Raw genomic sequence first — 27,761 nt, 5'->3', positions numbered from 1 at the left:
TCATACAGTTAGATAATCACCACCTTCCCGCGAAATACAATGATATATATATACGGATTATACGAACCCGGTTTTAACTTTCCATGCTCCTATTTATTTTGTTTGGTCATATGTTGCTTTGAAATCTGAATATACAGAGATTACGATAACAGCTAAAATTAGGCTAAAATATCCGGGGGGGCCGGGGGGTGAAGGAGTGTTTTGAGCCGTATTTCCACTGAAACATAATTCAGATTATTTCCAACAGAACACAAAGAATATTAAAAATTATTTTCATACATTTATAACGAACATTATAATACGGATCATTGTCATGATATACATCAATGTTAATCAACATAATATAAAGATATTAACAAATTATGATACATTTTGGTACATTAAGATATTAAATTAATGGATTGACATTTCAAAGAAGAGCAGTATAAAACAGAGCAATATGGAAATGAGAGGGGTCCACTATAGAAGCAAAATTAGAGTTCAAAACAGACATCGAGTGTAAAACTATAATGCCACAATTTTTCCATTTTATTGGGGTCTATATACAAGCGGGAGGGGTGCACGTGAAGAGGGTACTGATAATGCTGCAGTTATTGAACTGCTTAAAGGTCAAGTTCACCCCCAGAAAATGTTGATTTGAATCAACAGAAAAAATCAGACAAGCATAATGCTGAAAATTCATCAAAATCGGATATGAAATAGAAAGTTATGACATTTTAAAGTTTCGCTTTTTTTTCACAAAACAGTTATATGCACAACTCAGTGACATGCAAATGAGAGAGTCGATGATGTCTATCACTCACCATTTCTTTTGTTTTTTATTGCTTGAATTATACAATATTTCATTTTGTACATGCATTAATTTGACATTAAGGACCAACTTTACTGAACCATAAATGTTAAAACAATAGAAATACCACATGTTCAGGGAGGAATGAATTTTTGTTTCACAGAACAACGAGGAGAAAATTAGAATATTTCATATTTCTTATATTGAAATGCAACAGAAATAGTGAGTGGATGACGTCATCAGTCCCCTCATTTGCATACCAACCAGGATGTACATACATCAAAATAGGACGTATAATAAAAAAAAGTTGTGAAATTTTAAAGTTTCGCTTAATCTTACAAAACAGTTTTGTAACATTCAGCAAAACTTTAAAATGACACAATTTTTTTTATTTTACGTCCGATTTTGATGACATTTTCAGTATCATGCTTGTCAACTTTCATTAGGGGGTGGACTTGTCCTTTAACTATAACTATAAACCCTGGTACACGTACGGGTGCAGTGACTTTATTTTCTACTTTCATGAGTTATTTCCAAATTGATGATCCTGAAATTGAATGATACTTAAAAATTAATGAAAATAATGAGACATTTTCGATTTTTAAAAACTTCGCGTCGATAATATTCGTTTGAAAGAAATAATTTGCTAAATTTCGGACGTTGTCTTTAACATTGTTTCGTATATTGGCATACAAGCATTGTCTAACCTTATTTTCTGTCCAAAATAATCAATACATCTCACTCAGTATATACCAGTAAGAAACAATACTAAATTTCGCAAAAAAAAAAACACACGAAAATATTAAAAGGATTTAGATCGGTCGTGATTATTATTAACCTGCCGAATGCTAAATATATTTTATGGATTTGAATTCAAATTTGAAAGATTTGAATTCATTTCTTTTTTAGCTCTATCTAAAAGTCGATCCTTAGGATAAAAATGGATGTAATGTTCGGCTGGTCACTATTTACAGACAATATGGATATAATTTAAAACCTTGCAAAATTTAGAGTCTATATTGATATATAAGGATAACTATCGTGAGAACGCTTAATCTATTATTTCGTGTAATAATTATTATCAGGTTACAAAAAATATAAAATAAATTAGGGAAGTTGAACAAAGATCACAATATGGGCTTTTCTGGAGCTATGTCAGTTAAATGACAAGTCCACCCCAACAAAAAGTTGATTTGAATAAAAAGAGAAAAATCCAACAAGAATAACATTGAAAAATTCATCAAAATCGGATGTAAACTAAGAAAGTTATGACATTTTAAAGTTTCACTTTTTGGTCGGTATGCAAATGAAATGACTGACAACGTTTATTTTTCTCCTTCATTATTGTCAAGGGAAACAAAGACCAATACCTCCCTGAACATGTGGAATTTGCACTGTTTTAATATTTTATGCTTCAGTCAAGATGGCCTTTAATGTAAAATCTGTAAAAAAAAAGAAGAAAAAAGAAATATTGTATAATTCAAACAATAAAAATAAATTAAAGAAATAGCGAGTGAGGGACACCGTCGACTGTCTCATTTGCATGTCACTGAGCTGATTGTGCATATAACTTTTTTGTGAAAAGTAAGCGAAACTTTAAAATGTCATGACTTTCTTATTTTATACCCGATTTTGATGAAATTTTCAGCATGCTAGTTTGATTTTTCTCTTCTTATTAAAATCAACATTTGTCTGGGGTGGACTTGACCTTTAAGTTCTTTCACGGATTACATCATCCAATCTGCTCCTGCTGCCCGCTTTCTTTCTATAATGTACACTGCATTTCTCACTGCATTTCTCTGTCCCTCCCCTCTTCTCCCCCTCACCTCCCCCCTCTCTCTCTAATGTTATAAAACAAAACATTTCTCACACGATCCATCAGCACAGGCGTACCTTGGATTTTCCAGAAGGGGGGCAAATTTTTTGTAGGATATTTCGTCCGCGAAAAAATTTAACAAGCAAAAAAAAAAAAAAATGGTCTTCAACTACAAATAAAGGATTTCTTACCACAAAAAAATTTGACAAGCAAAAAAAAAAAAAAAAAAAAAAAAGGTCTTCAGGTACAAAAAAGGGGGTACGCGTCTATTTTATTGCATTTTTACATTACAAATGATTAATTTGGCTTCTCAAAAGGGGGGGGGGGCACGTCCCCTGTATCAGTTGTGACTCGTCAGGGGGGCAAGGAAACGTCCCCTGCATGAGTTGTGACTCGTCAGGGGGGGGGGCAGTCTGCCCCCCTGCCCCCCCCCCCTTAGGTACGCCAGTGTCCATCAGTTACTTTTTTTTTAAGTGCACAAAAATTGTTTGTATTCATTTTTAAACAAAAATTACGACCCAATATTTTTTTGTTGTAATTTTGTAATGAAACTAAGTTAGGGGCTTGCCTTTTGTACAAACTTTGCTTTATTCGGCAAGATCCTCCGTTTTACTTTTAAATACAAATTTATTGAATTGTGTTCCTTAAATCTAAAATTATGTTATATATATTTTATTATGTCTTGCAGTATTTTCGACCTTGTTATATATTTATCATAATTATGTACAATTGTGAAACGGAAATCAATAAATCAAATCAAATGTAGGCCTACTAAGCCTATATGCCTATGCTCGTAAAATGCAAATCATTAAATGTTCATTGATTAATTTATTTGTACGTCAATAAAGAGAAAGGTCAACATAAACGAAAATTCCATATTTTTTTTTTAATACAATAAATTATTCATTCGATTTTGTGGTCGGATATACTTTTAACAACACATTCAACATTTTGACGATTTTTTTAATAAGTGTATTGTGTATTCAAAGTAGTTTTTATTCAAAGGTAGAAAATCTAAATGTAAATTTAATTTCATTGAATAAATACATTTGGCATGTATTTGTTTAAAACTCAATATGCTTTATCCTATTTTCTGTGCAAAATAAGAATAGTTTGATAAAAAATATTTAAAAAAATGTGAACCTATTGCAGATTAAAAAAAAGTGAAGATAACGGTGACTCGACTGAAAACAATCTAGAGAAATCAAATTAACCGGAATTAACCAAATGTAACGACTTTCGGAGTATCGTTATTTCTGTATTTCAACTAAAATTTTTTTGTTTTGAACTAAAAGTCAGACTTAAATTGAGATTGTCTCCCTCTCTGGCCACGTTTCTAAATGGATCTGGGACATTTTTATTTGTAGGATAAACAAGGAGCTCGATACACTACTAATCCACCCATAGATAATATGAATCCACCTCAAAATCATGAAATTGCTATTTCGGGATAGTCTTTGTCAAACGCAACTCTTTAATCCCCCAAATTGGTGGTTCAGAAAAGGTCCACCAGCTTCCTTTTGAGTTTAGGTTAATATTAAGGCCTATCAGAGGAGTGTTTCATCAACATTTCTGTTCAACAAGTTGTCAGATCTGATAATTTTCCTTGAATCTGATTGGCTGAGAAGCACTGTTACTATGGTAACTATCAGATAAACCAGGTCTTGTCGGATAAAATGTCTGAATAAAATTGGACTTGTCGGATAAAACGTCCGACAAGTCCTTTATATCAGATGATTTCAAATTAGCAATTGATTATTTTGTTTTCATTTGAAAACTGGAAATAAGCTTTCGAGCTTTCGTGGGTCATCCTGTGCAAGCTTGTTGTTTTAATGCTACTGTATATATGTTATGGTGACTTGCCAAATAAAATCAATCAATCAATTATTGGCTTATAAAGATTTACGAAAGAGTTTGTAAGGCAAAGAACAAAAAAAATCTTTGATTCCAATAAGAAGGGGAATTCAGTTCAGTTCAGTTTGGTTTATTTTCATTTCAACTCAAGTCAATTTAACAGTAAATCATTACAAAGAAATGAATGAATATACAAAATATACAGTATGACAATAAAAATTTGCAATAGACACTAAACAATATGATAATCATATTAATAATGATATTTACAATGAACTAGATAATCATAATAATCATACTGTATGGTAAACAGTGGCGTACCTAGGATTTTCCACAGGGGGGGCAAATTCTTCCGCCATTTTTCATTTTTTCATTTTTTTCATTGGGATTGTCATTTTTTTCAAGCAATCTGCTTATGATGACAATCCTTCTCCTGCAAATTGTGAATATCATATAGTTAATCATTTTTGTCTGAAATTATCTTTTTAATACTCTTTATTTATGATTCATGCCAAAAATGCTAGCATATTATGTTTATTATGTTATGAAAAATGTATTATACGAATGTTATGGATGCAGAAGAAAACAATAAATCAAATCAAATCAAATAAAAAAAATTGACAAGCAAAAAAAAAAGGTCTTCAACCTCAAATAAAGGATCTCGTCCGCCAAAAAATTTGACAAGCAAAAAAAAAAAAAAAAAAAAATGTCTTCAAGACTCGTCAGGGGGGCAGGGATATGTCCTTTGCATGGGTCGTGACTCGTCAGGGGGGTATACGGTCTCCCCCCTCTGCCCCCCCCCCCCGTAGGTACGCTAGTGATGGTAAAGCATTTTGCATATAATTTCTTTTATTCATCTTTACTATTTAAATAAAATGTTGAGGAAATGGAGGGATCCTCTAAAAAGCACGGCTTGTTGAGTGTGGATTCCTCAATTAAGTCTTAAAGGGTTATCTTATCTGTTTATATGCAGATCATTTTTCATATTCTTTTGTTTTATTCTTCGTTTCCCTTTGAGTCTTTTTGGAAACCTTTTTCTTTCATCTATTTAATACAGGCGCAGATCCTTGCTTGTCAATTTTTTTTTGGGTACGAAATATCCTTAATTTGTGGTTGTAAACCTTTTTTTTTGGCTTGTCAAAAGTTTCCTCCGAAAAATTTGCCCCCTCTTTACATTCAATCTCACTTATTCCACTGGCGGATCCAGGGGGGGGGGGGAGCATAGCCAGCCCGTGCCCCCCTTTTGAGATGCACAATTAAAATTTGTAATGTAAAAATGCCGTTTAATTAGAGTTGTGCCCCCCTCCCGTTCGAAAGTGAAGACCTTTTTTTTTTGCCTGTCAAATTTTTTTTCGTCGACGAAATCCCCTTCATTTTTGGTTGAAACTTTTTTTTTTTTTTTTTTTTTGCTTGTCAAATTTTTCATCGGGAAAATGTGACCCCCTTTCGAAAAATCCTGGATCCGCCCCTGATTTATTCATATACGATCTGAATGTTTTATATTTTTATATTTATGTTTAAATGTATATTTGTATGTTTTTACTTGTATATATTTTATTGAAAGATATAAAGTAGAGTATTTTCACTCGCCCCTCAATCACTATCCCATCAAAGGAAAGCACAACAACCACCGAATTTGTATAAGGGGTAGGTCTCTGGCTTTTTTTCTATAAGCTTTTTTTTTAGTATTAACCACAGCAAAAAAAAAATGCCTATAGATCTGGGAGTAAAAAGGGCTTGATCCTCAAACCATGGAGTTAGAAGTTTTACCTTTATATTGAAACTAATAAAGAGTTATTAATTAGGCCCATCTTGTGAATAACAGCCAAATTAAGACATTATAAGCATTTCCTTTCTTTTATGAATAGGCCCAATAATTTCCTTTGGCACCATAAACCTAATTTCCATATGTTTAAATTCAAGAAAATATCTTGGAAATTGCAGAAATTCTTGAATTTAAGAAATGGCACTTAGGCCCTATTATTTTAAAAAATAAATAAAAGTGTCATGCTCGACTTAGCCGGGTTTCTAAAGTGTCTTGATCGAAAGACTATCTGACATTTTCGCCAGCTACAATTAATTTGCCTACAAAAAAAAGAAAAGAAAGAAACCACACATTACATGCAGAAGCTCGATGGATGAAGTCGACAGCACCACACTTCACGGATCACCAAATCTTATTATTTAGACTACAAAGTTTTTCTTTGTGTTTTATAAGCAGCTGCAAGGTTAATTGTGCTTTGTGTTTGGATACCAATAACGGGATGTTCCTTGTCTTTTGTGACTCATGGGTTGCGAATTAACACCATATTTCATTGAGGACAGAACTTTCTTTCTGACCGGAATTTAAAGTAACCGAGGAGTGAAGTTGTGCAGCGCAGAGTGTGCAGATCGATCCATTGGCAGTGCAGTGCAGTGGGAGTATTTTGATGCCAGGCATTGGCAGTGGAGTAAATTGCCAGGAACATATTAAGTGGAAGGAATTCAACTGGGCGTTTATTGGATCTTACTCGATTCTCAAAGAAAGCAATGATATTATAGTGAATTGCATTCACAAGATCGTGTCCTAGGAATAATTTCGCCACGCCAGTGGCATTTTGCAAGTAAGTTGGACATTCACATTGCGAACTTGCGTTGGCGTAGTAGACAGCTGACAGCCGTCTGTTTTTTGAGGAGTTTTTTAACATTAAATTTTTTAAAAATTTCTCCTCGTACACAAACGGCTTGCGATCGTGCAGTGGGGTTAACAATGCAAATTCCCCCCAACAGGGCTCATCGATTTTTGTCTTTATTTCATAAAAATATATAAAAAGAACTGGACCAAAATAAAGATTATTCAAGATCTAGGCCTGAAATGCACCAAAACGGGAAGAAATAAGTTTAAAAGGGAAAAGAAAACTGACGTACTTCGCGTCAGCTGTCGCGCAACTCCCACTTCCCTGGTTTATCCGAACTTAATAATATGGCCAAGGCATTGAGTCCCTGTAATTGGCTGTATGTACAGATCGAGTTAGAACTTTGTTTTCTGTATTTGGTGAGTGGAGCCAACAGAGTTCAGCGGAACAACCAATATAACATTAACAGAGACAGAAGCTTTTGGTCTAGCGTTGGCGTTGGACTAGACCAAAAGCTTCAGTCTCTGTATTTTGGTTGTTCCGCTGAACTGCGTTGGCTCACTCAGTCAGAAATTGTTGAATAAATCCCCAGAAACGACGGTTATTCCTGTCTAGCGTTGGACTTGCCCAGACGCCCAGCCGCCTCAGACAGCTCCTTTGCTGTTAATTTTTATTATTTTTTTTTTTAATTCATTTATTTCAAAGTTCACTTGTTTTAAACATAGTTTTTTGTTGTTGAGATAGAAATGTAGAGATTAAACTCAGATTTCAGGGAATAATTTTGCCTGCCAAATTTGGTTAATAATAATAATAATACATATGATTTATATAGCGTCTTTCCATTTTGATTAAATGCTCAAGGCGATTAGAAGAGAGCAAAACATATTAAGTAAAGAGAACTATTTAAAGAGAAGTAAAAGAAAGGGTAAATTACAAATGAGGAAAAATGACTGTCTTCAAACCTAGTACCTGCTGGTGAACAAATGCAATTATAAGTTGCCCTTAAAAAGGATGTTGCAGAGTTTGAGTTCTTCAGCTCCTGTAGTTAGCATTTTTGGTCATGTGGAGCAGTGTAGACTCGGCCAAATTCGCTATTGTGCCCTAGCGCCATTAAAACTGCTCAGCCCAGTGAAAATTCTTATCGCTAGACGTGCGTAAGAGCATGTGCGACCGGTGTCACACATGACCGCACAATAACAAAGCTCAGTCAGCGGGATATCGGCGTTCAGTGAAGTGGCGTGTTAATGGGTATTTCAGCTGAATGCGAGAGAGGGGCGGGGATTAGGGATTGGGGGGGGGGGGGGGTGATCGGGGCACTAAAATACTAGTATATGAAATCGGCGGGTTTTCAATAAAATACTATGTGCATCGTATTTTCGTTTTCTTTTTGTGTTTTCTGTATGATACATGGTGGGTAGATTTATTCCTCATTCATTCATTCCATCCAATTTAATCATCACACTGTGCATTTCATTTCATATTATATTACATAACACTGTTTTACTAACCTTATTTTTCTGTCCTTGATGGGGATCGAACTCGAACCTTTCGATCTGCAGTCCAGCATCGTAGTCAGCACGCCACATGAGATGAGCTGACAGCCGAAACTGGTTTAGCGCTCAAGTCGTACGGAGGTTTCCCCGGCGGCAGTTAGCAGGCCAGGGAATCAACGATCAGTGATTTAATTGATTAGAAAATATAAATATTTAAGGATCCAGGGGCTATAGATAATGGTACCAATAATTCCAAACAGGATTTTGTTATTTTTTTCACTTCGTTTATAGTATCGCTATGTATTTTAACACGATGTGCGTTTACTATTGAGTATATTGAGTCACCTGAAATAACACCTGGAACATTTCTCTGTTTAGGCAACAGGGGGCCTAAACATGGAACAAAATACTCACGCAACTAGTTTGCACTTGATGTTCGTAGTCGGCGTGTAGGCCTAAAACTTTATTTTAACATATATATAGCTTCCTTTTTTTCATTCTGAACTCCAAAGTTATCCCCTCTACAGCAAACCTCGTGTCGCTATCGGTCCGCCAATATACGATCTTCTCGGATATTTTCAAATAAATGTGGCATTTTGGTAGGCGCGGCAAAATTGAAAAAAAAAAGTATGCACAAGAAATTGTAAATAATTTCATATACTCACTTTTGCGTTATCCTTCTTGGTTATATATAAATGCCCCGTTATATTGAATTTTAACCTCCTTCACTCCTTCCGCCAAAATATTCCAAGTCAACAAATTTCCTCATTTTTTTTTCGCCCGGCAAGCTCATCAATCATCTCTCTCATTAAACCTTTCTTTCTTCACTCTAATCCTCTCAAACAATCCTCACTCTAATCCTCTGCGAAAAGTTGCGCCCTCCATGTCAATCGTGCCCCACTGACATCAAGATATGTCTTGCCGCATCTCGCACATAATGCATAAACTTTTATGCATGATTTTATATATTCATGAACTTTCACTTTATGCTGTATTTTTATGTTGTTTCTCAATTTTCGTCCTTCGCGTTATTGCTTTATTCCGTAATTGTTAAACTCTATATAGGGCATTTTATTATGTCCAACATTTTTGCGTATCTTTTCTACTCTTCCATCGTCACCCTATCATAAATGGATTTTGTCAATGTTAGCTTATTTTTATTTTCCTCAAGAAAGAGCAAGACGGACTTTTAATGGTACAGATGTATATTCCAAAGGTGATTAGCTACAAATACGGAATAAAGGAAAAACATATATGTTAAAACGCAATTTGATTTTTTTGATGGGCAAATTGATTAAGGTGCTAGTATAGTGACAAACTTCACTAAATACGGGATAAAGCTTATAGAGAAAACTTGGTGAGCATAGGGACGAATCAACCGAGATTCTAATAATTACTATTGACCGGAGGGCGGGAAAAGTGGTGTTCTGGGTTTGAAATGTCTGGCTGGGCGGGGGGTAGAGCGAAGGAAAAGTAAGGCAACAAAAATGGGAGGCATATTCGGGTGTTAGTATAAAAAGTTCAACAAAATACGTAAAAACCGATATAGTAAAGTTGAAACGCAATAATATATATATATATTTTTTTTTTTTTGGGGGGGTGGATAATTATTAAGGTGCTAATAAAGAGTGACAAGCTTTACCAAAATACGGAATAAAGTAATAAAGAAAAGTTTGTGGGCATAAAGTACTAAGTGATGATCGAGCCAAGATTCTTAATTCTCTATTGCTTTAGTCCGTATCAATTTGATGCAGTATAGAGTGACTGCATAAAAATATACAGAATAAAGCAATACAGAAATGTTGGCATATTAAGGTGCTGGTATAAAGTGACAAACTTATCGAAATACGGAATAAAGCGATATAGAAAATTTTGAACACAATTTAATTTTCTGTGTGTATATTAAGGTGCTAGTATAGAGTGACAAACTTCATAAATATACGGAATAAAGCAATATAGAAAAGTTGGTGGGCATATTCAGTTGCTAGTATACAGGCCCAAATTTCTTGAAATATGGAATAAAGCAAGAGAGAAATGTTCTCATTTAATTGATTCCTCAAAAATTGAATATGTTATTTTTATACAATTGTTTTACTAGTGATGATTCTGATTTTAATGTTATTGATATCGAATTCATTCACTATTTGTATAGAACCTAAGTTACACTTTTATCTTTTTGTATATATTGTTATTTCATTTTAACAGGACCATGTTTAAAAACAGTGAATCTGAGCTTGTTATCCTGTATAAAGATATTTAAATAAATAAATAAATTTGTTATGTTTGTTTATAGTCTTCATTCTTTATGGTGTATATTGCTTTATTACGTGTCTCTGTGTCTTTTTTTTCTTTTTTTCATCTGTTCATGATTATTATTTATTCATGAACTTTCACTTTATGCTGTATTTTTATGTTGTTTCTCAATTTTCCTCCTTCGCAATACTGCTTTATTCCGTAATTGTTAAACTCTATATAGGGCATTTTATTATGTCCAACATTTTTGCGTATCTTTTCTACTCTTCCATCGTCACCCTATCATAAATGGATTTTGTCAATGTTAGCTTATTTTTATTTTCCTCAGGAAAGAGCAAGACGAACTTTTAATGGTATAGATGTATATTTCAAAGGTGATTAGCTGCAAATATACGGAATAAAGGAAAAACATATGTTAAAACGCAATTTGAATTTTTTAATGGGCAAATTGATTAAGGTGCTATAGTATAGTGACAAACTTCACTAAATACGGGATAAAGCTTATAGAGAAAACTTGGAGAGCATAGGGACGAATCAACCGAGATTCTAATAATTACTATTGACCGGAGGGCGGGAAAAGTGGTGTTCTGGGTTTGAAATGTCTGGCTGGGCGGGGGTAGAGCGAAGGAAAAGTATATAAGGCAACAAAAATGGGAGGCATATTCGGGTGTTAGTATAAAATCTTCAACAAAATACGTAAAAACCGATATAGTAAAGTTGAAACGCAATAATAGATTTTTTTTTTTGGGGGGGGCATAATTATTTAGGTGCTAATAAAGAGTGACAATTAAGCTTCACCAAAATACGGAATAAAGTAATAAAGAAAAGTTTGTGGGCATAAAGTACTAAGTGATGATCGAGCCAAGATTCTTAATTCTCTATTGCTTTAGTCCGTATCAATTTGATGCAGTATAGAGTGACTGCATAAAAAATATACAGAATAAAGCAATACAGAAATGTTGGCATATTAAGGTGCTGGTATAAAGTGACAAACTTATCAAAATACGGAATAAAGCGATATAAACAATTTTGAACACAATTTAATATTCTGTGGGTATATTAAGGTGCTAGTATAGAGTGACAAACTTCATAAATATACGGAATAAAGCAATATAGAAAAGTTGTTGGGCATATTAAGGTGCTAGTATACAGGCCCAAATTTCTTGAAATATGGAATAAAGCAAGAGAGAAATGTTCTCATTTCATTGATTCCTCAAAAATTGAATATGTTATTTTTATAAACAATTGTTTTACTAGTGATGATTCTGATTTTAATGTTATTGATATCGAATTCATTCACTATTTGTATAGAACCTAAGTTACACTTTTATCTTTTTGTATATATTGTTATTTCATTTTAACAGGACCATGTTTAAAAACAGTGAATCTGAGCTTGTTATCCTGTATAAAGATATTTAAATAAATAAATAAATTTGTTATGTTTGTTTATAGTCTTCATTCTTTATGGTGTAAATTGCTTTATTACGTGTCTCTGTGTATTTTTTTCTTTTTTTTCATCTGTTCATGATTTTATTTATTCATGAACTTTCACTTTATGCTGTATTTTTATGTTGTTTCTTAATTTTCCTCCTTCGCAATATTGCTTTATTCCGTAATTGTTAAACTCTATATAGGGCATTTTATTATGTCCAACATTTTTGCGTATCTTTTCTACTCTTCCATCGTCACTCTATCATAAATGGATTTTGTCAATGTTAGCTTATTTTTATTTTCCTCAAGAAAGAGCAAGACGAACTTTTAATGGTACAGATGGATATTCCAAAGGTGATTAGCTACAAATACGGAATAAAGGAAAAACATATGTTAAAACGCAATTTGAATTTTTTAATGGGCAAATTGATTAAGGTGCTAGTATAGTGACAAACTTCACTAAATACGGGATAAAGCTTATAGAGAAAACTTGGTGAGCATAGGGACGAATCAACCGAGATTCTAATAATTACTATTGACCGGAGGGCGGGAAAAGTGGTGTTCTGGGTTTGAAATGTCTGGCTGGGCGGGGGGTAGAGCAAAGGAAAAGTAAGGCAACAAAAATGGGAGGCATATTAGGGTGTTAGTATAAAAAGTTCAACAAAATACGTAAAAACCGATATAGTAAAGTTGAAACGCAATAATATATATATATATTTTTTTTTTTTTGGGGGGGGGGGGATAATTATTAAGGTGCTAATAAAGAGTGACAAGCTTTACCAAAATACGGAATAAAGAAAAGTTTGTGGGCATAAAGTACTAAGTGATGATCGAGCCAAGATTCTTAATTCTCTATTGCTTTAGTCCGTATTAATTTGATGCAGTATAGAGTGACTGCATACAAAATATACATAATAAAGCAATACAGAAATGTTGGCATATTAAGGTGCTTGTATAAAGTGACAAACTTATCAAAATACAGAATAAAGCGATATAGAAAATTTTGAACACAATTTAATATTCTGTGGGTATATTAAGGTGCTAGTATAGAGTGACAAACTTCATAAATATACGGAATAAAGCAATATAGAAAAGTTGTTGGGCATATTAAGGTGCTAGTATAGAGTGACAAGCTTCATGAAAATATGGAATAAAGCAATATTGAAAAGTTGTTGGGCATATTAAGGTGCTAGTATAGAGTGATGAACAAGCCAAGATTCTAATAATTCGTGTTGGCCCGGAGGGCGAGAAAAGGGGTTTTCTTTTGGGGGTATATAAGCAGCGGACAGGGGGATTGAAATGTCTGAGGGGGGATAGAGCAAAAAGAGAAAAGTAGGAAAAGCAAATTTTATTCAAAATTCTTTTGGGCATATTAAGGTGCTAGTATAGAGTGACAAGCTTCATGAAAATACGGAATAAAGCAATATTGAAAAGTTGTTGGGCATATTAAGGTGCTAGTATAGAGTGATGAACAAGCCAAGATTCTAATAATTCGTGTTGGCCCGGAGGGCGAGAAAAGGGGTTTTCTTTTGGGGGTATATAAGCAGCGGACAGGGGGATTGAAATGTCTGAGGGGGGATAGAGCGAAAAGAGAAAAGTAGGAAAGGCATATTTTATTCAAAATTCTTTTGGGCATATTAAGGTGCTAGTATAGAGTGACAAATTTCATGAAAATACGGAATAAAGCAATATATAAAAGTTGTTGGGCATATTAAGGTGCTAGTATAGAGTGACAAGCTTCATGAAAATACGGAATAAAGCAATATTGAAGAGTTGTTGGGCATATTAAGGTGCTAGTATAGAGTGATGAACAAGCCAAGATTCTAATAATTCGTGTTGGCCCGGAGGGCAAGAAAAGGGGTTTTCTTTTGGGGGTATATAAGCAGCGGACAGGGGGATTGAAATGTTTGAGGGGGGATAGAGCGAAAAGAGAAAAGTAGGAAAAGCACATTTTATTCAAAATTCTTTTGGGCATATTAAGGTGCTAGTATAGAGTGACAAGCTTCATGAAAATACGGAATAAAGCAATATTGAAAAGTTGTTGGGCATATTAAGGTGCTAGTATAGAGTGATGAACAAGCCAAGATTCTAATAATTCGTGTTGGCCCGGAGGGCGAGAAAAGGGGTTTTCTTTTGGGGGTATATAAGCAGCGGACAGGGGGATTGAAATGTTTGAGGGGGGATAGAGCGAAAAGAGAAAAGTAGGAAAAGCACATTTTATTCAAAATTCTTTTGGGCATATTAAGGTGCTAGTATAGAGTGACAAATTTCATGAAAATACGGAATAAAGCAATATATAAAAGTTGTTGGGCATATTAAGGTGCTAGTATAGAGTGACAAGCTTCATGAAAATACGGAATAAAGCAATATTGAAGAGTTGTTGGGCATATTAAGGTGCTAGTATAGAGTGATGAACAAGCCAAGATTCTAATAATTCGTGTTGGCCCGGAGGGCGAGAAAAGGGGTTTTCTTTTGGGGGTATATAAGCAGCGGACAGGGGGATTGAAATGTCTGAGGGGGGATAGAGCGAAAAGAGAAAAGTAGGAATAGCAAATTTTATTCAAAATTCTTTTGGGCATATTAAGGTGCTAGTATAGAGTGACAAGCTTCATGAAAATACGGAATAAAGCAATATTGAAAAGTTGTTGGGCATATTAAGGTGCTAGTATAGAGTGATGAACAAGCCAAGATTCTAATAATTCGTGTTGGCCCGGAGGGCGAGAAAAGGGGTTTTCTTTTGGGGGTATATAAGCAGCGGACAGGGGGATTGAAATGTCTGAGGGGGGATAGAGCGAAAAGAGAAAAGAAGGAAAGGCATATTTTATTCAAAATTCTTTTGGGCATATTAAGGTGCTAGTATAGAGTGACAAGCTTCATGAAAATATGGAATAAAGCAATATTTAAGTTGTTGGGCATATTAAGGTGCTCGTATAGAGTGATGAACAAGCCAAGACTCTAATAATTCGTGTTGGCCCGGAGGGCGAGAAAAGGGGTTTTCTTTTGGGGGTATATAAGCAGCGGACAGGGGGATTGAAATGTCTGAGGGGGGATAGAGCGAAAAGAGAAAAGTAGGAAAGGCATATTTTTTCAAAATTCTTTTGGGCATATTAAGGTGCTAGTATAGAGTGACAAATTTCATGAAAATACGGAATAAAGCAATATATAAAAGTTGTTGGGCATATTAAGGTGCTAGTATAGAGTGACAAGCTTCATGAAAATACGGAATAAAGCAATATTGAAGAGTTGTTGGGCATATTAAGGTGCTAGTATAGAGTGATGAACAAGCCAAGATTCTAATAATTCGTGTTGACCCGGAGGGCGAGAAAAGGGGTTTTCTTTTGGGGGTATATAAGCAGCGGACAGGGGGATTGAAATGTAGTCTGAGGGGGGATAGAGCGAAAAGAGAAAAGTAGGAAAGGCATATTTTATTCAAAATTCTTTTGGGCATATTAAGGTGCTAGTATAGAGTGACATGCAAGCTTTATGAAAATACGGAATAAAGCAATATTTAAGTTGTTGGGCATATTAAGGTGCTAGTATAGAGTGATGAACAAGCCAAGATTCTAATAATTCGTGTTGGCCCGGAGGGCGAGAAAAGTGGTTTTCTTTTAGTGGGGGTATATAAGCAGCGGACAGGGGGATGAAATGTCTGAGGGGGGATAGAGCGAAAAGAGAAAAGTAGGAAAGGCATATTTTATTCAAAATTCTTTTGGGCATAATCAGGTGCTAGTATAGAGTGACAAATTTCCTGAAAATACGGATTTAAGCAATATAGAAAAGTTGTTGAAGTTCATGAAATACACAATAAAAACGAATGTCGACCTTTAGAAATAGCACCGAAATACTTCACATCCCCGATCCCCTTAAAAATAAGGAACCTTGTTGAGATTCGAACCACGAAAGCTTAGTTGTCTACGTATTATGCACTGCGCCACGCTCACCTATTCACTCGTCGTAGTGAAATTAAGATTTATATATACCGCGTAAAGCTTTACCAACAAAAAAAAATCCGGGACGGGCGCAAAACGCACACATATGAACACACGTGTACAGTGCTTCGCGATGAGCGGTATTAATGGCGGCTGGGCATATTAGCTAATATGGCCGTAGACTCTAGATTAATTGCTTGGAAAAGTGCCTGACATTTGATGGAACTCCTCTCCATTTTTAATTTGCTAATTTCTCAGTAATTAGCTCGACACAGTTTCTTCCAGAGCCATTTTGCACAAAACAAACACTTCTGTGCCTTGTGGTCTTTTTAATTTTTATTGCATTCAAACTCATTTTGAAATTCAAATTGCACATTACCAAAACTTATGTGGGCATAAAAAAGACCAAACACAAGGCTCCACATTAACTTTTTTTGGTGGCGGCCGTTAGGGCCTTCAAATAATATTTTTTGGTTGCCCGATATTAAAGTTTGGTGGCCCGAAAAATATAAAGAAAAACATTTATTAAAAACGAATAAAACAAACTTCTGAAATATTAATTCTGCAGCCACTACCGCTAAGTTACTTTCACTTTGTACATCTTGTATGCAAATCTTGTTTGCTGTTATTTTACTTTGCTAATTGATTTGTGGTAATATGTAAATTCTATCATTGTAAATGAAATGATTGAAAGAGAATAAAAGAATTGTATTGTTCCCAGGTTGTATGGACTTTTTTTTTAATCTCCGTATAGACACACACTCATAATGGTAAATAAATAATGCATAGCAAACTCAGATAGATGTACAAAACAATGATTTTTCCTTTCTTCCTTTTTGAATCCTAATACCTAGATTATGCAGGCCCCAAATCCAGTTTATTCTCTCTTTTCCAGCATATTATAGCTGGAGAAAATCACAGAAAAATATGCTGCAAAATTAGAGCAATAAAAGGGGGAAACAAACAAAAATAATTGTTAGAATAGTATATTAAAAAAGATAACAAAAATTATAAAATTAATAAGTGAAATAAAACAAAAGAGAGAAAGTGAAGAAAGAAAAACAAAGAACAGGAAAATAAAAAAGAAAAGAAAAGAAAAACTTTAGAGAGAAAAAAAAGGAAAATGAAAGAGAAATGAATAAAACAAATTATAAAAAATGGGGAAAATTATTATTACCGGGTATTATATTTCAGTAGAAACATATTCTTTAATCAGGCATATTCAATGGGAAGGGGTATAAATGGTTTAACCAGTGCTATAAAAAAATGAAAGAAAAAAAAAAAAACGTGGCAAAAGTTATATCTGGAAAAAAAACAGTGTGAGAAAAGTCCTTCCCTATATTTGCCTAAATGCTGGAAAAATGCACATTTCATATCAAAGAAATGCCTTCCCAAAGTATTTACTTCCTCAAGAGTGGTTTAAGAAGTCATTTATAAACAAGAAAGAACGAAACTGTTTATTTTTGGCTAGAAAAGACACAGCTTTGAAAGAAACCAAGTATCAACATACATACAAATGCACACGTGGGACTGTGATGTACTCACCTATGTGTTTTATGTGTATTAATGCATTTGGAAATCTGTCTTTTTGATTCAAAAGAGAGGTCATAATTCCTCTTTTTAATGCTTGCAAATAATCAGGTTACACCAGATTTTAGTAATATGGACTGTAGAAGGGCATTTCATTGGTGTAAAATGTGACTTTGACGTAGATTTTCAAAGTTCTGTGGAAGATTTCTTAGCAGCAACATTTCGTATCGCAGCTCCATGAGTCTGCTATATAGTCTGCTAGCGCAGAGCTAGCTGCAGTTGTTACATGCATGCAAAGCTCATGCCAGACGGCCGGCGCGGCCGGCTGGATAATTGCTACTGTATGCTACAGCGGTAGGCCTACAATGACTATGCAATCTTTGTGTGTGTGTGTAGATTAACAAAAAGGGCGCATGACGAATTGGCTTGCAATTTGAACTGTAGAAAGTTGATTATTGCATGCAAAATCGGGAGAAAAAATGCGCTACTTTGAAAATTATTGGTTGCCCGATTTGGGCCACCAAAACTTAACATTTTTTCAATAATGGTTGCCCGAGGTGAATTTCTGGTGGCCCTGGGCCACCGCTAATGTCGAGCCTTGCCAAACAGATTCTTTTTTTTTTAACTTTAATATGCGAATGTGTATGTTTGCACCTGCACAAGAGCTTTTAATAATAATTTTATTGTATGTGAAATTTCCCCACATACACGCACAACCAGTGCATTTATCTTCATCATCTTGATGCAGCACTTATATGTACTCTGGAAGAAGAAGAAGAAGGTCTAAAGGGAATTTTTTGTATTAAAGGATTATTGTAGATTTATCTCCATTTTCTTCTTCTTTGTCTTTAATCTACAGATGCAATGGGTTATGTCTTCTCCAAGATCTGGAGTCTTTTCAACAATGAAGGTGAGAGATGAGTTCTGTATAAATCACTTGCGTACAACAGATTTAAGAACACAGGAGACCAAATGTATTGAAAATGCCCGTCAAATGACAATGAAAAGCTGGGAGGCCTATGTTGAAAATTGGTGAACCGGAACAGCAGTTTCGTCCGATGTTTCGGAGCTAACAAAAAAATGCATTATATCGAATGTCCAGAGTCCAGGACAAAACTGCTCTTGATTCACCAATTTTCGACAAAACTTTTGGTTGTTCATTGTCATGAAGGGCAATACATTTTCTATGTCCTGGAATCTGTTGTTCATGGTGAAGGGGAAAACTCCCTATTAAACCTAGGCAATACTTTCATGTTTTCATGATTTTCACAAAATGTTCCAACTTCCAAGAGACTAAAATGAATTAAAATAGGAAGTTTTTTAATGCTTGAACTTGGCTGTCAAATGTCTGACAGTCTGGTAATCTCTGAAAAAAAAATTATTCTTTAATAATCTTACTTCATTACTGTATTGCCGATTTTGGTATAATAAGTCAGTTTTAATATCATTTTGTAATACCATTTGAATTTATATAAAGAAACTGCACATGTACATGTACATGTACACTGCTGATTATGTGGTTCAGTTCTACCATAATTCTTGTCTCTGAAGCACGTACTGTACAAGTCTTATTTTTTAGTTTCCTGTTTAAACTATGGACAATTGAGGTCCTTCATATCTAATTCCATATTACATGTAGCTCAGTAAGACTCCACCCTAACTTCTATAACAATGCATGATACAGAAATAGCTCTTGTACAATATATACAATTGGACTGAGTGGGTATCAAATTAAGAAGTAATCCAAATACAATCAAGATGGCACACTGGACTATACGTTTTTGCATACTGTCATTCCATTTGAAAGCGTTTATTTGTCTTTTAAATGGACTTGCCATGTGGTTCAGACTTGAGTACACACAGTGTACACTCCCACCAACAGGTATTGCAGTTTTATTAAAAGTTATTCAGGGTTTAACTAAATAAAAGGAACAGCCAACCTTCACATTATGTTGTGAAATGTTAATAGGTTCCAATGGAAATATACATTTTGTAATTCACTTTTTTATAAAGTCTGCGAAGTTATTAAATACAATTTTTTACTCTGATTTTTCTGAATTGACCAGCACCTCACTCATTTTACTCAATGTGCATGAATTGTGTAAGAATGTGTACAACGAGAATGTGTAGGAAGATAACAATAAAAGATGTGTCATCTTTTGTCATACAGTACACACACATGTACATGTACGTCACTTCCTGAATTCCTGTGAAATTGACCCACCTCCCCACCCACACACATACAAAGGAAGTACATCTGTGTCACAGACTTTGTATTTTACTGTACATGTACATGTATTGAAAAGTGTTGGAAACTACATGTACCGTATGGGTACTAGTATTCAACCCGGCATAATTCAAAGATTTTGACATATTCCCCAAAATATTTAGAAATGGGGAATTTATCTTAATTTCACACCTTTCCAGGGTAATCTGTTGTCGATATTTTCTTTGTCAATCTGTCGACTGTATGCGCGGAGGGTCGAATTATGCGGCGATGGCCTTTTGCACTGAATGGTACTAGTATTCAACCTAGTGAGGATTGATAGCAAATCTCAAAAGGGTTTAGATTGCTAAATTAGATCTAGATCTATGTAAGTCTCTGGCTTTGATTAATTCCCTGTTTGGTCTCATCTCAAATGGTCTAGTCCATAGTCGGATGGGACAAGGGCAGATTGAGAGACAGGGCCATCTTTCATCGCTAGGTTGAATACTAGTACCGACGGGTTGAATACTAGTACCAAAATCCGTCGCCGTATAATTCGATCGCCCGCGCTCACAGTCAACTGGTTGAAGAAAAAAATAACGGAAAAAGAATAACCAGCATTTGCTCTTGGAAATAAGACGGGTCTGAAATTCAGGTAAATTCTATATTTCTATATATTTGAGGAAACTCTCCAAACGGGTTGAATACTAGTGCCCTTACGGTACATGTACATGATGTAGGCCTATATAGGGACCCAGATTTCTTCATTCCTTGCTGTGTATGTGTTTTTCTAAACAACTGGTGTTGATGTCAGAAATTTTCAATTTACATACATGTGTACATTCATGTACTACATGAACATGCATTTTTAGATTTTTTTTTGTTGTTTCATGAAAGTGATCTTGTTAGGACAAGCAGACTTTTTTGTCTTTTCGCATCCGGGGGGGGGGGGGGGGGGGCAGTCAATTGTATTGCTGTACACATGCGTGACAGTGAAACAAAAAAACGTTTAAAGGGGCGTTTCTTTTTTCAGTTATGGACGTGGGCCACGCGTCCACACCAATTTAAAAAAAAGGGGGTGGTTTTAAAAGACTGGTCAATGGTCAATCGCGGGGCCGAACGTGTTTAGGGTATATGTTTTTTCCCCGGGGTCATATTCTGGCGACAACTTGTTTGGGGGCCAAAATGTGAAAATAAAGCCCGCGAAAAACTTGTTTAGGGGGTTATTTTGCACACAGAGAAAAACTTGTTTTAGGCGGTGTTTGGAAATAATTTGGCCACGCATGTGTACAGCAATTACATTTGACTGCCCCCCCCCTGGGTTTGCATATTGTTGAAAGGTTCTGAGCTAGCTTTGAATGGAAACTGTTTTCTACAAGTTGACTTTATTGTTTGTCCACTTGCAAGTGGCAACATGGGAAACCTACATGTGTATTGTGAAAAAACTTTCAGAACACATGTTTCCTGTTTTGACTTCCAATTCATCCTTGCTTGACTAATGAAGACACAATGTAGGCATACATGTATACACCATTGTCACCTATCTCCCTTTAGCATGCAGCACAGGTCTGTCACAGACAATGAATAGGCACCCCAAAACTTTAAAGAGTATCAGAACAATTAATTAATAAAAATTTCTTTCATAATCGTTTGACTAGATACATGACATGTGTGCTCTTTATAATTTATTTATTTATTTATTTTGTTTTATTTATTTTATACTGCAGGGTAGGCCTGTTCAGTTCTTAAAACTGCTTTACAAAGGCACCCTGCAGTTTAAAATACATGTCAAGATAACTATGAACAACAACAACAAACAACATCAAAAATACAAAATACAAAATATCTAACATCAGAAACAATTAACAGCAAAATATAGAGTGGGAAGTGACAATTTAAACATACATAGCATTGTAAATCAATGGAATATCATTTCGCTCTTTATCAATTCGTATGAAAGGCTTTGCATAATTTTTCAAAAACTAACAAGGAGGTACAAACTTGTAAACTTGAAGGAAGTGCATTTAATAATTTGGGTCCGACATATGCGAAAGATTTTCTTTTATGTTCAATTCTAGCTTTGGGAAGCTGAAGGGGGCATCGTAAAGAATACCGTGTCCTGTATTTCACGGGCCGTTTACATACTAAAGGTTTTAAATAATTTGAAACTAAATCATTCATTATTTTATATACAAGAACACAATACTAATATTTTATACGCTGATCTACTGATTGCCACTTCAGTGACTGCAACAAAGAAATTTGTGATGTATTATAATCTTTTTTCAAAATCATTCTGGCATATTTATTTTGAAGTTTTTGTATCTTATCTAAATGTATTTTTGCACTGCTTCCCCAAGATGTAATACAGTAATCAATGTAAGGTAAAATCATAGAAAAGTACAGCTTCTTCATAATATCAAAGGACAGTAAGTGCTTAATCCGCCTTACACAACCTATTGCCCGAGATATTTTACAAACGATATTAGTAATATGTTCGCACCAAGTCAAGCCCGGATCAAGCATGACACCTAAGTATTTAATCTTTTTTACATTTTCTAATTGTATGTTCCTGAATTTCACTGACACATGAGCACCCCTCAACTTTTTCTTTTGACCAAATACCATGGCTTTTGTTTTTTGCGGGTGTAAATGCATATTATTTAAGTCTAGCCATTTTATTACTTATTGAATCAAAATCATCTTGCAAATACTTTTGTACCTCCTTAATTGATTCACCGTGATTAAAAATGGCGGTATCATCAGCATAAAGAGACATTTTAGAATGTACATGCAATTTCAAATTACACATGTCATTAATAAAAATAAAAAATATAAAAGCTATGATGATATTAAAAGTTGAATTAGAAATTCAAGGGGGGGGGGAAGAAACTTGTTCATGTTCAGGAGAGGGCAAGAAATAGAGAATAGACAAAAACTGAGAAAGAAGAATGATGGTTGGAATATAGAATCAATGTAAAAGGCAAGGCTTATTTCATTACAGCGGGTACAGGTACACTGAGGATTAATACACAGCACTTGACTTTATGTAGTTTGGACCATCCACATTTTATGTAAATGTAGTTTAAACTTTCATCATTTTTTCTGCTTGTTCAAAGGAATTTTGGTATAAAACTTTAATAAGGGATAGAGTGTACAATGTATGCAGAAGTTTGTATTTCCTTCCATCCAGTATCTTAATTTGTGTTTAGTATATAATAAGTCACAGAGCCAATCTACATGTAAACTAGAGAACTACAGGGGCCCGTGCATAAAACTTTTGCCATGATAAAAGTCTGGCAATTTTTTTTGCCATAGTTTTTTTAAATGTGTAATATTCAATGGGGTGATTTTGTTTGCCCAAGTTTTTTATCACAAAAGTAATATGCCACATTCCCCAGGTAGTCTCTATGCACCATAATATTACTTTGGGAGAAAAAAAAGGATCACCTATCTTGAAAGAGAAGCCCAATTTGCTGAGCTTCTGAAGCATATTAAATGGAGGTTTCATTCTTCAGTTTCACTTTTAGGGATGAGTAACTCATTCAAGGAACACAAAGTGATGGTACCCGAAGCTATTTTGAAGTTAAAATTGAGATGCAGTTTTATGGTTGTCTGAATAGGGATGACCTCTGCATAATCATGGAGATTTGTATCTCAGTGGAGTAATCATTGGATTGTACAATGTTGTAGATTAAACCAAGGAGATATATCACCTTTCAAGTGACACCTCCTTGGATAAACCTTGCCAATTTAATAGCCAATATTGGCTTTAAGTGATGCAAGTCTTGAGTAGAGTGAATTCATATAAAAAAAATCCTTTTTTTATTACAAGAAGACTTACCTTTTCCAAGATTTTTAAAGACCTTTACATTCTACTAATTTATTGCAGTAACTTAGATCTGCAAATTGTAGTTTCAGTGTGGGGAATTTGAAGTCAATGCAAATGCACAATATATAGTCTACTTTAATACATTTTTCTAGTGTAACACGATTTTTAATAATGGTCAAATAAAAAGTACATGTACATGTCATGTACCAGGTTAATTTTTAGTGTTTTTACCCTTTTTGCATCCATAGTACTATATAGTTCATGTGGCTTCCGTTGTACATGTACATGTAGGTGTAGTACTTACGCATTATGTAACTGCCATTGTAAAGGTGATGTAAATGCTATTGAAGTAACCTCCTATTAAACTGGTTTTGGTAAGTTTTTTCTTGTGGAAGCCAGGTCAGGAAATGTAGTGAGAATGGTTAAAAATTGATATCCTGGGGCGATATTCTAAACATTGCCTTTTCTGCATATATGACAGAATCGGTATTCTGGTGGACGTCATAACCTTTGTCGTGGCCGAGAGGTCTAAGGCGCCTGTCTATACATGGAAAGTCCGGGGTTCGATCCCCGGCCGCGGCACATACATGTACAGTATGCCTGTGAGCAAGGCATTTAATCTACTGTGCTCTTTTATCCTGCTTTCAAATAAATGGAAATGCTGACCTGGCTATAATATGCATTATTGGTATTAAACTAGGTGTGCATTTGCACAAAAAAAAAGTCTCTTCTCTATAGCGCGCACCAAAAATATGCAGCTCTTAAATGCGCGTAATCCCAATACAAGCAAAAGATATGACAAAATTTATGACGGTCTAGCAGTCTTAAATTTTGTCATATCTTTTTAGTGTACAACAAATATCCTGATACCCTGTCAACTATTAAATGTCAAGCATACATGTACATACGTGTACAATAATATCATTTTAGGTATTAGTTTCACTCATCATCCATGACTATTTTCAAAAATATTTTTTTCATGCTACAATTTGTTAGGCCCTACATATTAATTTTTGTCTCACCTGCATAGCAGAGTGAGACTATAGGCGCCGCTTTTCCGACGGCGACGGCGGCGGCGGCGGCGGCGGCGACGGCGGCGTCAACGCCAAATCTTAACCTGAGGTTAAGTTTTTGAAATGACAGCATAACTTAGAAAGTATATGGACCTAGTTCATGAAACTTGGCCATAAGGTTAATCAAGTATTACTGAACATCCTGCCTGAGTTTCATGTCACATGACCAAGGTCAAAGGTCATTTAGGGTCAATGAACTTAGACCATGTTGGGGGAATCAACATCAAAATCTTAACCTAAGGTTAAGTTTTTGAAATGTCATCATAACTTAGAAAATATATGGACCTAGTTCATGAAACTTATACATAAGGTTAATCAAGTATCACTGAACATCCTGCATGAGTTTCACATCACATGACCAAGGTCAAAGGTCATTTAGGGTCAATGAACTTTGGCCGAATTGGGGGTATCTGTTGAATTACCATCATAACTTTGAAAGTTTATGGATCTGATTCATGAAAGTTGGACATAATAGTAATCAAGTATACTGTACATCCTGTGCAAGTTTTAGGTCACATGATCAAGGTCAAAGGTCATTTAGGGTCAATGAACTTTGGCCAAATTGGGGTATTTGTTGAATTACAGCCATAAATTTGAAAGTGTGTTGGTCTAGTTCATAAAACTTGGACATAATAGTAATCAAGTATCACTGAACATCCTGTGCGAGTTTCAGGTCACATGATCAAGGTCAAAGGTCATGTAAGGTCAAAGAACTTTGGCCACGTTGGGGGTATTTGTTGAATTGCCATCATATCTCTATAAGTGTATTGGTCTAGTTCATAAAACGTGGAAATAAGAGTAACCAAGTATCACTGAACATCTTGTGCGAGTTATAGTAGTTTTCAAAATCAGCACTGCTGCTATATTGAATCGCGTGATGCAGGTGAGACGGCCAGAGGCATTCCACTTGTTTTTTTTTTTTTTCTCTTTTTAAAATGCTTCACAGATCCGTCTCTCATTGTAATTAAGCGCATCGATATACGCGCAGTTGCGCGATGCCAGCTACTGTATTGAGGATATGCCCCACATGCTACCGGGCCTTATTGGTTAGAAGGGCTTCCTTTGGGAACCTTCTTTGATTGGTTTGCCTCCAAAAAGATGGGCAGGAACTTTATAGAGAGATATGACAGGGAAAAGACAATGTTGAGAATACCGATTTGTGATAATCATAGCGGTGTCACATCTCGGAGAGAAATGACAAAATTTATGACAGTGTTCGTACCACCCCAGGATTTGCATAAAAGTGAACGGAAAGTGGCAAAGGTAATCGGACTGGATTCCTGCTTCAACGGTCTAACTGCCCTCAAATTTCCCCTATTACCAACAGTGGTTCTTAGGCAATTAAAAAAACAAAAAAAAATGTCCTTGTCCTCCTGAAGGGGTTACTGCGACTACATGTAGGGCTGCCTGAATCACACCACCATCTAACCCTATGAATGTGTGGATTGCGGAAATGGTTTCTGGTACACCATACATGTATTTAAAGTCCTGGAAAGGACTACTAGAAAGTGGATCTACATGTAGAAGTGCATTTTGAAGTGAAATGGATAGGCGAGAAACCTCCACCTCAACTTTTTCACCTATCCATTTCACTTCTACCTTTACATGTATATCCACGTTCTCTTTTGGGAATGTGCACATGGTTTACCGTAAACCATTTCCGTGATTGTTAATACTCCTATGCCAACCTTTAAACATCATCTGATTTTGAATGTTATCAATTTGTCATATGTGCTGTTAGCATAATAAAATATCTCTTTATCTTGTTTGTATTTACAGAACACAAGGTGATCATTGTAGGCCTGGATAATGCAGGCAAAACGACCATTCTATATCAAATGTAAGTACACACCTGTATCCTAGTATTAGTATTGCTTTTGTACATCTTAACCAGTTTTGTCACTTTCATGGAAAGTGATCTCAATATATATTTTTTAATAGACCCCTGCCCCTATTGAAAAACAAAATGAAAGAAAGGATGAGAGAACAAGCCTTCTTTGAATAGAAAAAGAATTGCATCATTTTACATTAAATACTTTTATGTTTGTTTAATTTAATTTTAAAAAATTGTTTAATTTAAAAATCATTTGACTTTTATAAACACATGCTAAGTTTCATAACATATCAAAGAAATAATAATACAATGGCATGATGGTCGGATGTACTATTTCAGAGCTGTTAAAAACAACTGTGTCCCTTGGGGTCCATTTTTAAAGCTACATGTATATTTGGACAGAAATTATTATGGAGAAATCTAAGAAATAGGGGTAAAATTGTTGAATTTATGTTGTAATCTTGTGATTTGGCCGATGTATACTCTACAGTACATCTAATGCTAGCATCTGTCTTTTTTCTTTTATCCAGTCTTATGAACGAGGTTGTGCATACGTCCCCCACCATCGGTAGCAATGTAGAAGAAGTCACATGGAAAAACATACACTTCTTAATGTGGGACATAGGAGGACAGGACTCACTGCGGACGGCATGGAGCACGTATTATGCAGGCACTCAGGTAAGGCTCAAACTATGTGGGAATGTTTCATTATTAAAGCATTCGTATATGTTCTGGAGGGCTTTATGAATGATTGGAATATGGGAACAGCTCTGTGAAATATGCTCCATGTACAGTACCAGTCAACATTCTTGAATCACTATTACCTGCTTCAACCAGAGAACAATAGATTTGGTCCACTGATCCTATTGTTCTCTGGCCGAAACAGGTAACAGTGAGTCAAAGAATGGTGACTGGTACTGTACATATTCCATATTTTATTTTATTGTTCAAAATAGACATGAAATGAAATACTCCAAAAATTTGCTCTTGCCCAATTGATCGTAGGCCCGGCAGCTGCTGTGCAGTGCCAGATCGACGAGGCTCTATCCCTTTTAATCGTTAAACGCCAAACAGGGTAGCAGCAACTCCCATCTTTTAACGTCTT

At 35.1% G+C, this 27,761-nt stretch overlaps 1 long non-coding RNA gene across 1 annotated transcript; it reads left to right on the top strand.

The window, feature by feature from the left end:
* The first annotated feature begins 18,560 nt into the window (after positions 1-18,560).
* On the top strand, positions 18,561-27,334 carry LOC129274914 (uncharacterized). Its single transcript, XR_010295559.1, has 3 exons — positions 18,561-18,621; positions 26,602-26,662; positions 27,187-27,334. It is a non-coding gene; the product is annotated as an uncharacterized LOC129274914 (long non-coding RNA).
* The last annotated feature ends 427 nt before the right edge of the window (positions 27,335-27,761 follow it).

This window comes from Lytechinus pictus, chromosome 13, assembly GCF_037042905.1.
Source record: "Lytechinus pictus isolate F3 Inbred chromosome 13, Lp3.0, whole genome shotgun sequence".
NCBI classification, from domain to species: domain Eukaryota; kingdom Metazoa; phylum Echinodermata; class Echinoidea; order Temnopleuroida; family Toxopneustidae; genus Lytechinus; species Lytechinus pictus.
The sequence above is the reverse complement of the archived record's forward strand: the minus strand, read 5'-3'. Positions and strand labels throughout refer to the sequence as shown.